Below are 12,658 nucleotides of genomic sequence, written 5' to 3'. Positions count from 1 at the left end.
CAAAATTGGATATTAAACCTAGATTCTTATAGTTTCTAACAACTTAACTTTGTTGTTTTAGGTACATGGACACAATCGTTGTAGACCAAGGTCGGTCTTCCATGTACAGATTTGTTGAACCTCAGACCATTCAACCTTCTGGTAACACACTTGAAAACAGACAACATTATTTGCAAACATGGATGGATGAGTCAAAAAGAGACGTATACCTTGTGCCATACATTGATGGGTAGGTGTTGTTATATGTAAAAGTTCATTATTAAAGTTTCCTTAATTAGTTAAATAACTATTTGTCCTTCGTGATAGGTCGCACTGGCAGCTGATGGTCATCATTCCCAAACAATGTAAAATTATATGGTTTTGTTCGTTGCATAGGAAGATGAAAAATGACTTGAGAACAATGCTTCAAGGGTAAGTGTTTCTCCAAAAATCACTTTGAATTTGATGTTCACCTTAAACTTTTATGATAAATATAGTTATATTAATTTTACTTTGTGTTTTCAATATGTACAGAGTTATTGGTAAATCTCGAGGTCAACTAGTTCAAATTTTGTATCCAAAGGTTGTAAGTCATTTATAGTTCTAATTCATTTCTTATGTTATTGAATGATCTAAATTCTTAACTATTTAGTTTGTCATTTTAGTGTAACCAACAGCTAGATTCATGGGAATGTGGCTTCTATGTCATGTGTTGGATTAAGACCATCATTCAAGCTGTCATTACAGATGACTGGAATGAGGTAATGATGTATACCTTGAATACATTACAAATCAAATTCATCTTCAAACATATATGAAACCATAATGAATCTTTCTTCAATTTTGCAGCGCTTCAAGAGTACATCTCCTATACCAGAGGACACAAGATAAGGCAGGAGTGGACAACTTATCTTCTGCAAAGATGGAGTTAGGAATAGTTTTATTTGTTGTTGAACATTGCTTAGTTTTAGTTTAAGTTTATATCTTGATAGTTTTGGTAGTGGATTATTTTTTACATTAAGTAGAACTTTCTTTATATGAAACGTATATATATATTATACTATATTGTTCTTGGACAATTTTCTGCTTTTCAGGTGTGGTTTTATTACAAAAATAAATTAATTTTTTTAAAAAAAACACCCAGTAGACGTCGGTTAGTGCACTAACGGACGTCTATAGACGTCTGGCAGTGCACAAACCGACGTCCAACCCCTAATCCCTAGTACAAAACCGTTCAGGCATATGGACGTCTAGGGGTACCCCTCGGACGTCTACATAGACGTCGGGGCTAACACAACAGACGTCACCCACAAAGACATCGGGGGGAGGTCGGACGTCAAAAAGCCAAAAGAACAGACGTCTAAAGTCCTTTCTGCACTAATGCATGTTCATCTCTTATTTTATCCGATGTGGGACTTTGTTTGTACCCAACATCCTCCCCTCAAACAAAGAACTATGGTTCTTCTACCTCCCCTACAACGGAAGTCTTTTCTTATCCTCGAGTACACCATGGTCAACACTGAGCATCTCCTTGTCCTCTTTCGCCATCCATGGTCACAACACTGAGCATTTCTTACTTTCCACCTCTCATGATACATCCGGCCACCTATCAGGCTTCACTTTCACTTTATCATGGAGGGACGTACTCAACTGAGCCCAGTCACCAGACCTGAAGCATGGGCTCTGATACCATTTGTAGGGAGGTTCCACACACACACATACACATAGATCTCCACATCGGTAAGATATTGTCTGTTTTGAGCCAAACCCTCATGGATTTGTTTTTGGTACCATTCTAAAAGGCCTCTTACCAATAAAGGTATCTTATGTGTATATAAACTCATGTTCATCTTTCATTTTATCCAACCTGATTTGACGACCACTCGTTGATCCCAAAAGAAGAACCAAGGATGACTTGGACAATAACAACACACCATTTGCATACTTCCGACCGCTTCCCCTGCGAACTCCTTAAACAACAACAACAGATCAATGATTATAACCAGAAATTTGAGAAGAGAAGACTGGATGCTCGATTCGCAGAAAGTAAAAGAATATTATAACAATTGACGTAATATTCTTTTAAAAACCTCTCACCTTCAAAAGTGTCCTTCTTTTTTCCATTTCTGAAAATTTTCATTTCAGGTTTTCACTTTGTGCACACTCCATTTTTGCCTACATCGAAGTTGTTCCCTACCGACAAGCCACCACTTGCTCTTCCACCAAGCTACGTGTTTGCATAAACACCACCACATTCCACAAGAACATTGCAGCATCACCATGTTTTGGGATCCGACTTATTGTTCGACCACCTGTATGTGAGTTGTTCTAAATCGTGACCTTGTCACCGTAAAATCACCACTGCAACAAGTTAATTATATATTAATATTTATATATTTTTAAACTTTTATGTTTACATTATTAAAACACGAATAGTTTTGATTAATTTTTTTATTAAAACTAGAAAAAGAATATATTAGCTTTAGAATATTATTAGATTTATAATTTCAATTATATGTAGGCCAAATGAATATTTATTTCGTTTATTTATAATTATAAATTTCTTTAATTAAATTTAAGTTTGAAATATTTGTATATATCATCATTGATATTTTTCTAGTTTGATATTCATGTTTGTGACACGTTGATTATTTGTTCCATAAACAACTTTGTATTAAAAATATTATAATTCATTTCCCTTAAATTAATTTAGTTAAATTTAACATATTAGTGCAATAGACAAAAGCAGAGTTTTGAGTGTGATTATTAGATCATGTATTGGATGTGGATCATAACCTGTCTCATTGTTGATTATTGGAAACAAATAACAAACTATTTCAATTATATAAAATAATGTTTATTCCCTATTGAAGTTTTTTACCAATTGCAATTCATTGAACAAAAGAACAATTGAAAAAATTCATAATCATGAATGGTAAGATATTTTCTATGTATATAATAATATAAGTTGTTTTTGAAATATACGGTTACTTTTGATTAATAGTTATGGTTACTTTACTTACAATTTGGTTACTTTAATTTTGGTACCATCTTTGAATAAAATGTGAATTTAAATATTATATTTGTTCTTGTTAGATTTCATATAATTCATGATTTATTGGTATTGAATAATTTTGTGTGTGTAGTTTTTCTGAAAGATTCTATATTATTATCGAAGTTTATAAGTTTTAAAATTTTAAATTAAAAATTATGTAATACTCTCTTATATAAATCAATGCATAATTAATTGATGTGAAATGTTTATCGTATATCCTTGAAAAGATGAAATAAAATGATCCATTGTATAATAGAGTTTGACTTTATTAAAGGATAATGGTGGTTCTTAAGCAACCATAGATATTGTTGGTGACAAGTTAATGATGGTTTGCGGAGTTGGGTAAGAGTGATAGGTCGCTGTGTAAAAGGGTAAGCGGGTAGTGTTTGGACGGTGGGGTAGAGATAGTGGTAGGCCAAATTTTCAAAAATCATCAATTTCATTGGGCGAAAAGAAGAAGTTGAAACTATTAAGTTAGAAGGAAAAAGAATACCAAATTAATCTCATTTTCTATACAATGTCAACCATATCTCATTAAACATGCCTCAAGTAAGTGTCAAATGTTAATAATTCAATGAAAACTTAAAGATGGGATCGTAAGGAGGAGTTGTAATTATGAAAAAAAAATTAGATAAAAATATGGTATAATACGTTTAAATACTTACGCCAACCTTTGATTCAAATACATAAATGACTAATCCTAAGTAATAAATTCTCCATCTTTCTATTTAACAATGTCAATCATGTCATCAAGCATGACTCGTGTCAACATCAATTTTCATACTTGAATGCAAGCTTAACTATGGATCACATACAAACTCAAAAGGTTATAATATAAAATTACAACGAACGAGAAAAACTCAATAGGACCAAACTCGGGCAAATACATTAACTATGTGAATAAAAGAATATAATTAAATCAACATATAATATGGTTATAATAATTTCCCTTAAAAATTAGGTTGTAATAATTGTTCCTTTTCTTTATATAAAATTCGTGTATAGGTATATAAGTTAATTTCGTATCAATCATTTATTATTATATAAACATATTAATATAAAAAAAATAATGACAAAAGAAATATAATGATTAAATCAAATCCATACACAAAAGTAAATGTTTCTATTGGATTGGTTGAGTATCCACAACTTTAAAATAATTTGATTTTTCGCTTCCTTTTTCCTTATCCATTCGTTAGTATTTTTAGTAATTTAAGTTTTTCGTTCATCCAAAGTTGTCAGGATGACACTTGCAAAAAGTAAACTGATGTTAAAATAGAGGGTATAAGTGCTTATATATTAAATATATGTCTAACTACCTTGCTTGAACCTCCTATTTATACAAATTGTAATGAACTTTTAGTTATCACCGACTTAACTGTGGTCCAATAATCACTTAATTATAATTTCTAAGCTGATTTGCATTAATCTTGGCAAGTTTGGTTAATCATGCTAGTTGTGTGCCTGATCGGTCATTGTATCGATTGGTCGACCTTTATAGGGATTTGTCCAAGAGGCACCATGAGATTTCTTCATTGTCCTAAGTGTTTAAATAGATCGAGCTGGGCTTCTGAAGTTGTAGTTGACCCAATCGATCCGTGTTGGACCTGTCATGTACCTACTATATAGTAAACTTTCTTCAGAAGAAATTAAACAATTCTAAACATAAGAAATTTATATTTATTATTAAAAAAAATCAAAAACAACTCTAAATATCATAATATCATATCATTTATAATAAATTTTATTTCTTAATTGTAAAGAAGTCAACTTATTTGCACAATGATTTTTCTTCATAAGATTATGCGAACACTTAAACTCCATACATTTTATATATCTCTAAACATTTTCTTCATGACCCTCTAAAAGACTAAGAAACAATATGAGAAATACAAAAAGTTTTACAAAACAATATAAAAATACTTTCTAGCCAAACATGTTTAGAGACAACGTCCTAAGAATACTTAATAACAATAATAACTCCCATAATTTCAGTATATAAAGGATTATTCATCCGAACAAAGTTTAGAAAGTACTAACATATTCATCTATATTATATCTAAAAAAGTCCACACAAGCAATAAGACTAAGACTTTCACAAGCTTCATTAGCATTCACCTTAATACAACAACCATCTAGGTACTGTAAAAGGATTTGTATATGAGAAGTATTTCTTTCTGGTCTAATGGTTATATCTGTAAGACCCAAGAAAAAATATTTACCTTAATAGTAACAATTTTATTACTAGTAGTAATAAATTTCTTTATGAATGGAAAATATAATAAGTTTATAAAATGTGTAAAGTTAAATAAGAAATTTTGGTAACTTAATTGGTAGAAAATTTTGGTGATGGGTTCAAACTCTTTTCTACCTCTTTGTAAAAAAAAAAAAGTAAAATAAAATTTAATGGAGAAAGCATTCATATTTGAAGTCATTATTAAGGAATTCATTATGAATCCATTATGTAAGTGGTGAATCCATTATGTAAGTGGTGAATCCATTATGTAAGTGGTAAATCCATTATGTAAGTGGTGAAATTAAAATAATAAATAATATTAAAAAAAATGATGAATAGTAAAAATTTTGGACTATAAATTGCAAGCATGGGGAAGGCTGAAACTTGCACCAAAAATTTAGAAAAATTTTGAGAGAAGAGAGTTGGAGGAAATTCTAGTTGCAAAGGAAAAATTCTGGAAGTTTTCGGGGAACAATTTCTAAGCACGAGATTAAGTCTGGAATAGAGGTAGGGGAGCTAACCCTTCTTATACATGATTTTTATACATGTTATGATCATGAATATGAGTTATGAACATGTTAAAATTTTGGTAATGGTAGTTATCTATTCACTTGTATAAATTTAATTTTCATGATTACAATTTTCTTATTTTCGAATTACTATGGTAAAACCTTCCTTTTAATTATTTTTACCATTGGATTTAGCTAAAAGTTTAATATATGAATCCTAAGACCTATTTCTTCACTTTGACCGTTCGAATCATCAATTAGAAGTATGTACTTGGAGAAATAAATCCTGCATATTTGAGTAAATTAATTACCCCTGTAGTTCTGTTACTGAGTCCTCTCGGTAAAATATAGATTCTGACCTATTTGACCGTTAGATCAACCTGCAAATTTGATATATGATTCTTAGGATATATTACTACACTTTGACCGATCGGATTTGTAATTGGAAGTCTATGTTTTGAGAAAGAAATTTTGAAAGTTTGAAAAATTTGATGAACACTATATTTCTATTCTTAAGTTATCATGGTAAAAACTTCAGATATATTTTATTTACCGTTAGATTGAGCCCAAACTTTAGTATGTAGTTCATAAGACATATTAAATCATCTTGACCGTTCAGATTTGTAATTAGATGTCTGTGCTTAGAGGAATTGGTTCCGCATTTTGAGTATAACCAAAAACATCTTTAAATTCTGTCCCTGAGTTACCTCGGTAAAACCTCAATATCTATGTAGTTAACCGTTGGATCAATCGGAAATTTTAATATGTAATTTCGTATCTTCTCAGGGATCTCAATATTGCTTAATTTCTGTTTTTGGACCATTTATACAAAAATTATGAGTTCTGCCTTATTAACCGTTGGATTTGACTGAAAATTTTACCACATGATCTAAACATGTTGTTAATTAGTTTGATTGGTTCAGATATTTAATTAATGATATGAGTGAAGAGAAATTTTTTCACGAAATAGTAAATTTATTTGAATTGAGTAAAATCTTGAATAATTATATTCTTAAATTTTATGTGTAGTTGTATTTTGAAGATTGGAAGATGAGTAATACAATATATTATATATTAGAAAATTAAATTATATTGAATTTCGGTGTTAATATTATATGTTGTTGTTTTAAATCTGTAAATAAGAAATTTGTTAAAAACTAGTTGAGGAACACTTTGGCTAAGGAAAGACTTGGTACTTAAGTTGTCCATTGTGACGCACCTCTCTTTCCTGGAAGTCTACTCGACAAGTTTTTAACTTAAATCCTATTGAACAGATTATGTACTGCTAAATTATTGTATAATATATCTTGTTGGAATGGAAATGTCTGATGAATTCATGTTATTGTGGTAGATATGGAATTATGAATTATAATTGTGATGATTGGATTTAAATTTATGCATTTGAACATGATATGAGAATTATGGGGAGATTTCGTAATGGTATAATATGAGTTGAGGAATGTGAGCATGATATGAGTCTCGTGGAGAGATTTTATAATGCCATGGTATGTGTGTATAAGGAATGTGAGCATGGTATGAGTCTCGTGGAGAGATTTTGTAATGCCATGGTATGTATGTATATGTTGATGTTGAGGGTCATGAAGTTGGAGGTTATCCTGATACTTTAATAATCATCCAGTCTCAAGTAGAGAAGGATGAATTATGTTGTGAGAGGGGCAAGAGGTCCTGGTCTATGTGCCGGTTTTGGACATAGTGAGGGGACTAACCTTGTGGATGGTATGGAAAGCAGGATGTCCTGGTCTATGTGCCGGTTTTGGACATAGTGAGGGGACTAAGAATGACATCACAAGTGCGGAACCTCCCGTTGATCGCTCATCAACATATCGTCGGGGATAAGTGTCTATTGGGTATTGTGGAATGAGTGTATATCGAGTGTATCAAAGTAATGGATGAGTATCTATGATGAGATTGTTGTATGATGGTATGAGTGTGTTTGACATAATTATTATATGAGGTTTGTTGAGTGCATCAAAGTAAATATGCATGTTTCATGAATGATTGGTTGCATGTTAGCTCACCCTACTTGTTTGTGTTTGGGTATGTGCGATGATCGTATAATTCGTTATACGGGAGCAGAGGAAGGAATGTCGTCTGACTCACTACCAATGAAGAGAAAGATAGAAGAATAAAGTAGAAGAACTCAACTCATAATGTTGTAGTTGAAATCTGAGTCTAAAATATGTATAGACATATATCAACTATGAATTTTTAAGTGTGAGATTACTTAATATTACCGTAAATGTAATGTTATAATATATAAACTATGAAATTTCAAGTGCGAAATTTGGGAATGTTACAATATCAAAAGATTTTTAAATTAGAAAATCATACATATTCAGTCTTCATATGTTTCATAGAAGAATTACCCGTCAATCTCACAGTCAATCTCACATATCATCTATCGTAATTTGCAATGAAACACTTTGTTGAAATATTTCATAATTTTTCACCCTTTCAAATAGCATACGTTATAACGGAGAGTCAGATGAGTTTAAGAAAAACATTCCATTAACTCTTATTTATAAATAAGTTGTAGACAACCATTGCAAATCTACAAAATTCCTTGCAACAATGACCAAATATATAAAACAATTTGATATTGAAAGAAAAAGGTGTCGATTGGACTTCTCTTTATCCTTACAAAGAAAACACATGTAACATAAATTCAACCCTCTGTTCTATACCTCATGGATGCTTTATACACATAAGTTTTCATAAAACAAACAGTTTTTGATTTTAGGAAGGAATGAAAGCATATTATTTTAGCTTCTCCAATCTTTTAAAGTAACAACAATAAAGAAAATATTTCTAACGGCCTTTTATATGAGAATTCCATATTTAATAAAAATCCAATTAGAAATATCTTCGAAAGAAGTCGTTTGGGAGAAATCTCACTTAAAAAAGGAGACAAAATGCAAATAAAATTAGTCTAAACTTAAAAAGGGAGACAATGTAATGAGACAACATAAGGAACATTAGCAAAGAAAAAAAAATGCATTTTCCATTACACCGAAATCATTCCAAAAATTAATCCTAAAATCATCCTAACAATCCACTCAGTATTAATATATGTGTTGTAAAATTAAAATAGTTTTAAATAATCGAACAATCTTTCGAATAGGTAGGAATATAATTTATAATATTTGTAAATAGTTACAAAATTTAAAAATTTAATTAAAAATAAACAATATGGTAAGAAAATCGTGTGTTGATAAAATTAAAATATGACAGGAGAAACGATTGTATTACAGCATAAAATTAATGATTATAAATATTTTATTCAATAAATAAATTATTAACATAAATGTTAGACATTTTTAAACAATAATAACTAATTTTAAGCTTATAATATAACCGATTTGAATAAATCATTAGAATTTTAAGTGTAAAGTCGTTATTAGAAATTGAATTGATTGTTAAATTGATAAAAATAAATTTATAATATTTAAATTTTAAATATTCTTTTCTAACAAATTCAGTTAATTTTTCTATTTTGTAATAGTTAAAACTATATATATTATTAAATTTTATAATATGTGTCTATGCTCTTAAATTTCAAAAGGTTAAAGGATCAATTTATTTGTTAATGATAGATGTTTTTAAGAGGTTTATTAGTCAGAGATTAAATAAATGTGATGTTAGGCTAACTAAAAAAGTTAATATTATTTTTAACTATTAAAATCTTTAAGATAATAAATTTATATTGTTGGAGATATTTCTTCATACACCGTATTCTGTTCATCCACCCATAACTTAAAGTAAATGATCTAAATATTTTTAATTTAAAAATTATTTAAATTTTAATGTAAATATCAAAGTTATCTTTCCTCTCTATTTGACCAAGTTGGCCACCTCTTAAACAAATTTAGTCGTCGCACTTTCATACACAGCTTGTGCATCTCTATTACCGAAGGCCACATTTTCATTACTAAAAAGTTATGACGAGACTTGCATCTTGATTGCTAAAGAATTTCAAAAACAATATTATAGAGTTTTTAAACCACTTATTTAAAACATTTTTCGATGCATTTAATCAGTTAAATGATGCTCGTCATTGATTATTCTAACAATTTTGGAAAACAATTGTAACATTTCTTTGTAATAATAAATTCTTACACATTTTAATTAATTAGACATACTCCTCATTAATTGCATAAAACATATTTAATTGATTAAATAAGATATTAATAGTCTGATACAGTGAAAAAACACTTAAAGCCCTTTTAGAAAAAAAACCAATTATCTTACTAGATAGTGGATTATTCTTATATGAAAACCTTTCAAGAAAAATTTAATTGATTAAAAACGCTGAAATATATTTTAATCTTGATTTTAACATTAGAAGAATGTTTTCTCTTTTTAATATAGGGTTTGTACTGAAATAGAAAGTCATAATGAATACATTGTGTGAAAGACACAAATATAACAGAAAGCAAGATTCTATAACTTGAATCTTCAACATCAACATCTTCTTCCTTCCTTAAGTCTTTTAGATGTTTTCTTCAAGATCAACAAATACACAATTTCTATTAAGAAAAGTAGAAATTCACATGGATAAAATGTAGTGTGATTGTATTAAATTAGAAAAAAAAAAAGAAAAACATGCGTGACATGCTTAAATGACGTTATTGTTTGTAAATGTATTCACTATAATTATACATGTTCATATAATCTTTAGTACACATTAAAATATGTCTCTAGTGTTCATAAAGGGTAAGCTACTTGCATCATTTATCATGTGAGAGGTTAAATTGGATTAAATTAGAATCAAATCATGATACATGAATTATTATACTCTTAAATATAGAGTTATGTCTTAATAATTACTTATAAATTTTGGCTTATTAGTAAGTCTTTGATCCAACAATTAGTATTACAATAAAGTGATAAGTTTAATTCGTAACTGGACAATTACTAAAAATATTGTTATAAATCACATCAATTATTTTATAATAAAAACCAAATATGTTAGTCACATTCACAAAGTGATACTTAAAAATAAAATAAAATATAATTATATTATCATTTCTAGATAAATTTTTTGACCTAATAATGCATTTAATACAATAATAAATAATAAATGTTCAATGCATTACTACAAACCATACTATTATGAACCTAGAATAATCCATTGTCGCAAAATGATTACAGTCCAAAATATATCTTTTATAACAACTACTTATATTAATTGTAATATATTAAGTATAAAAAGTGAGTGTTACCATAATTATAAATAAGATAATATCTGTTATACCAATTGTAGTAATAACATGAGTGAGTGTAATGACATTTTGTAATAAAGATGAAAATTTTTTATACTGATTGTAGTTACAATTGGTATAGAAAGTGGACATGATGTCATTTTTCTAATAAACAAGAAAACCTTTTTTATATTGGTTCTAATTATAAGAAGTATAAAAAGTGAATACAATGATATTTTTTTAATAAATAAAAAAACTTTTTAGATTGTAATTAAAGTGGATGTGGTGATATTTTTGTAATAAATAAGAAAATTTTCTACATTAAAATCGATTTTCTTTGTTTTTTTTTTTAAATTAGGATACACTAAAACTCTAAACTTTCCAATTCTTAGCAGTAGCACTCAAGCGAGCACCTTCTTTCTCCATTCACACTCTCAACATTCGTGAACACCTTCTTGCTCCATTCACATTCCCTGCACCATGGATCTACACATTCACAAACCTTTGAGCATTGTTTTTGTTGCAATGACTGCAACAATGATTGTCGGCAAGCCTTTCCCTCTCGCTTGAGGCTTGCTCCTTCCCGTTCTCTGATTTGCGATTTAACTTCTTCGACATCGAAAGTTCATAGAATCGAATACATAGTTCTCCACAATGTTGTTTGTTATTTCCCGTCAATGAAGGCTAGAGGCTCCATGCTCTCTGAACTCTTTCGTCTCTTGAAAATCACCATCGTTTGTGGTTCCATTCTAGAAAATTTTGGCAGTCGCTTATACAACACTTATTGCATTTTCAGCATTGATGCAAAGTCTCTTGCCAAGCATTGTTACCCAAGGTTGTTACTCCTTCCGCCACCATAACATTAAGAAAAAATTTGAAGAGATTTTTTTTTATACCGGTTGTACCTTTAACTTACATAAAAAGTGACATTTTCTATACTAGTTCTGAAACCAGTATAAAAAGTTAACATTTTCTATACCCTACTTCTATATCGATTCCAAAATCGTTATAATCTTTTTTTTAACTTATATAAAAAGACTTTGCACTAGAAAAAAATTTATCCAAAACTCAATCAAAATGGACATGGTGGAATCTTGTCCTTCAAAAATGAAATATTATCATTTAAAAAGTTCAAGTTATCATTTACAAAATCATTCTTTATTAGTGCAAATTCTATTGATAGTATTAAAACATTGTTCTTCTCCTCCTAAGTTGATTTTGATGTCCTTCTGTGCCTGATTCGATGATTACCTACAAAAGTTATTCCAATATTAAAGTAAGTGTTCGTTTTTGGTTATCAAATCAACAAAATATAGTATTAATATCAATCAATTACCATACATGTGTCTTATGTTTATATAGATTTATAAATGGACTTTACCTTTTGAAGGAGACTAATTGTAGATCCAACACATAACCTTGATTTATGATAATTGTAGATCCAACACTTTACCTTTTGAAGGAGACTAATTTATGATAATTAACCTGAGTTTAGTCTCAATCCTCTTATTAATAATACCTCCTATATTTGATTGTCTGGACATGGTCAATCGGTCTTACATGGTATCGATTTGTCCTTTATAGTACAAACATATTTCATAATATTTTTTAAAATCTCATACATATTTATATAATATTAAAACTATTTTAATTCAAT

The sequence above is a fragment of the Vigna angularis genome, chromosome 1 (genome assembly GCF_016808095.1).
Source record: "Vigna angularis cultivar LongXiaoDou No.4 chromosome 1, ASM1680809v1, whole genome shotgun sequence".
Classification (NCBI taxonomy): Eukaryota; Viridiplantae; Streptophyta; class Magnoliopsida; order Fabales; family Fabaceae; genus Vigna; species Vigna angularis.
The sequence above is the reverse complement of the archived record's forward strand: the minus strand, read 5'-3'. Positions refer to the sequence as shown.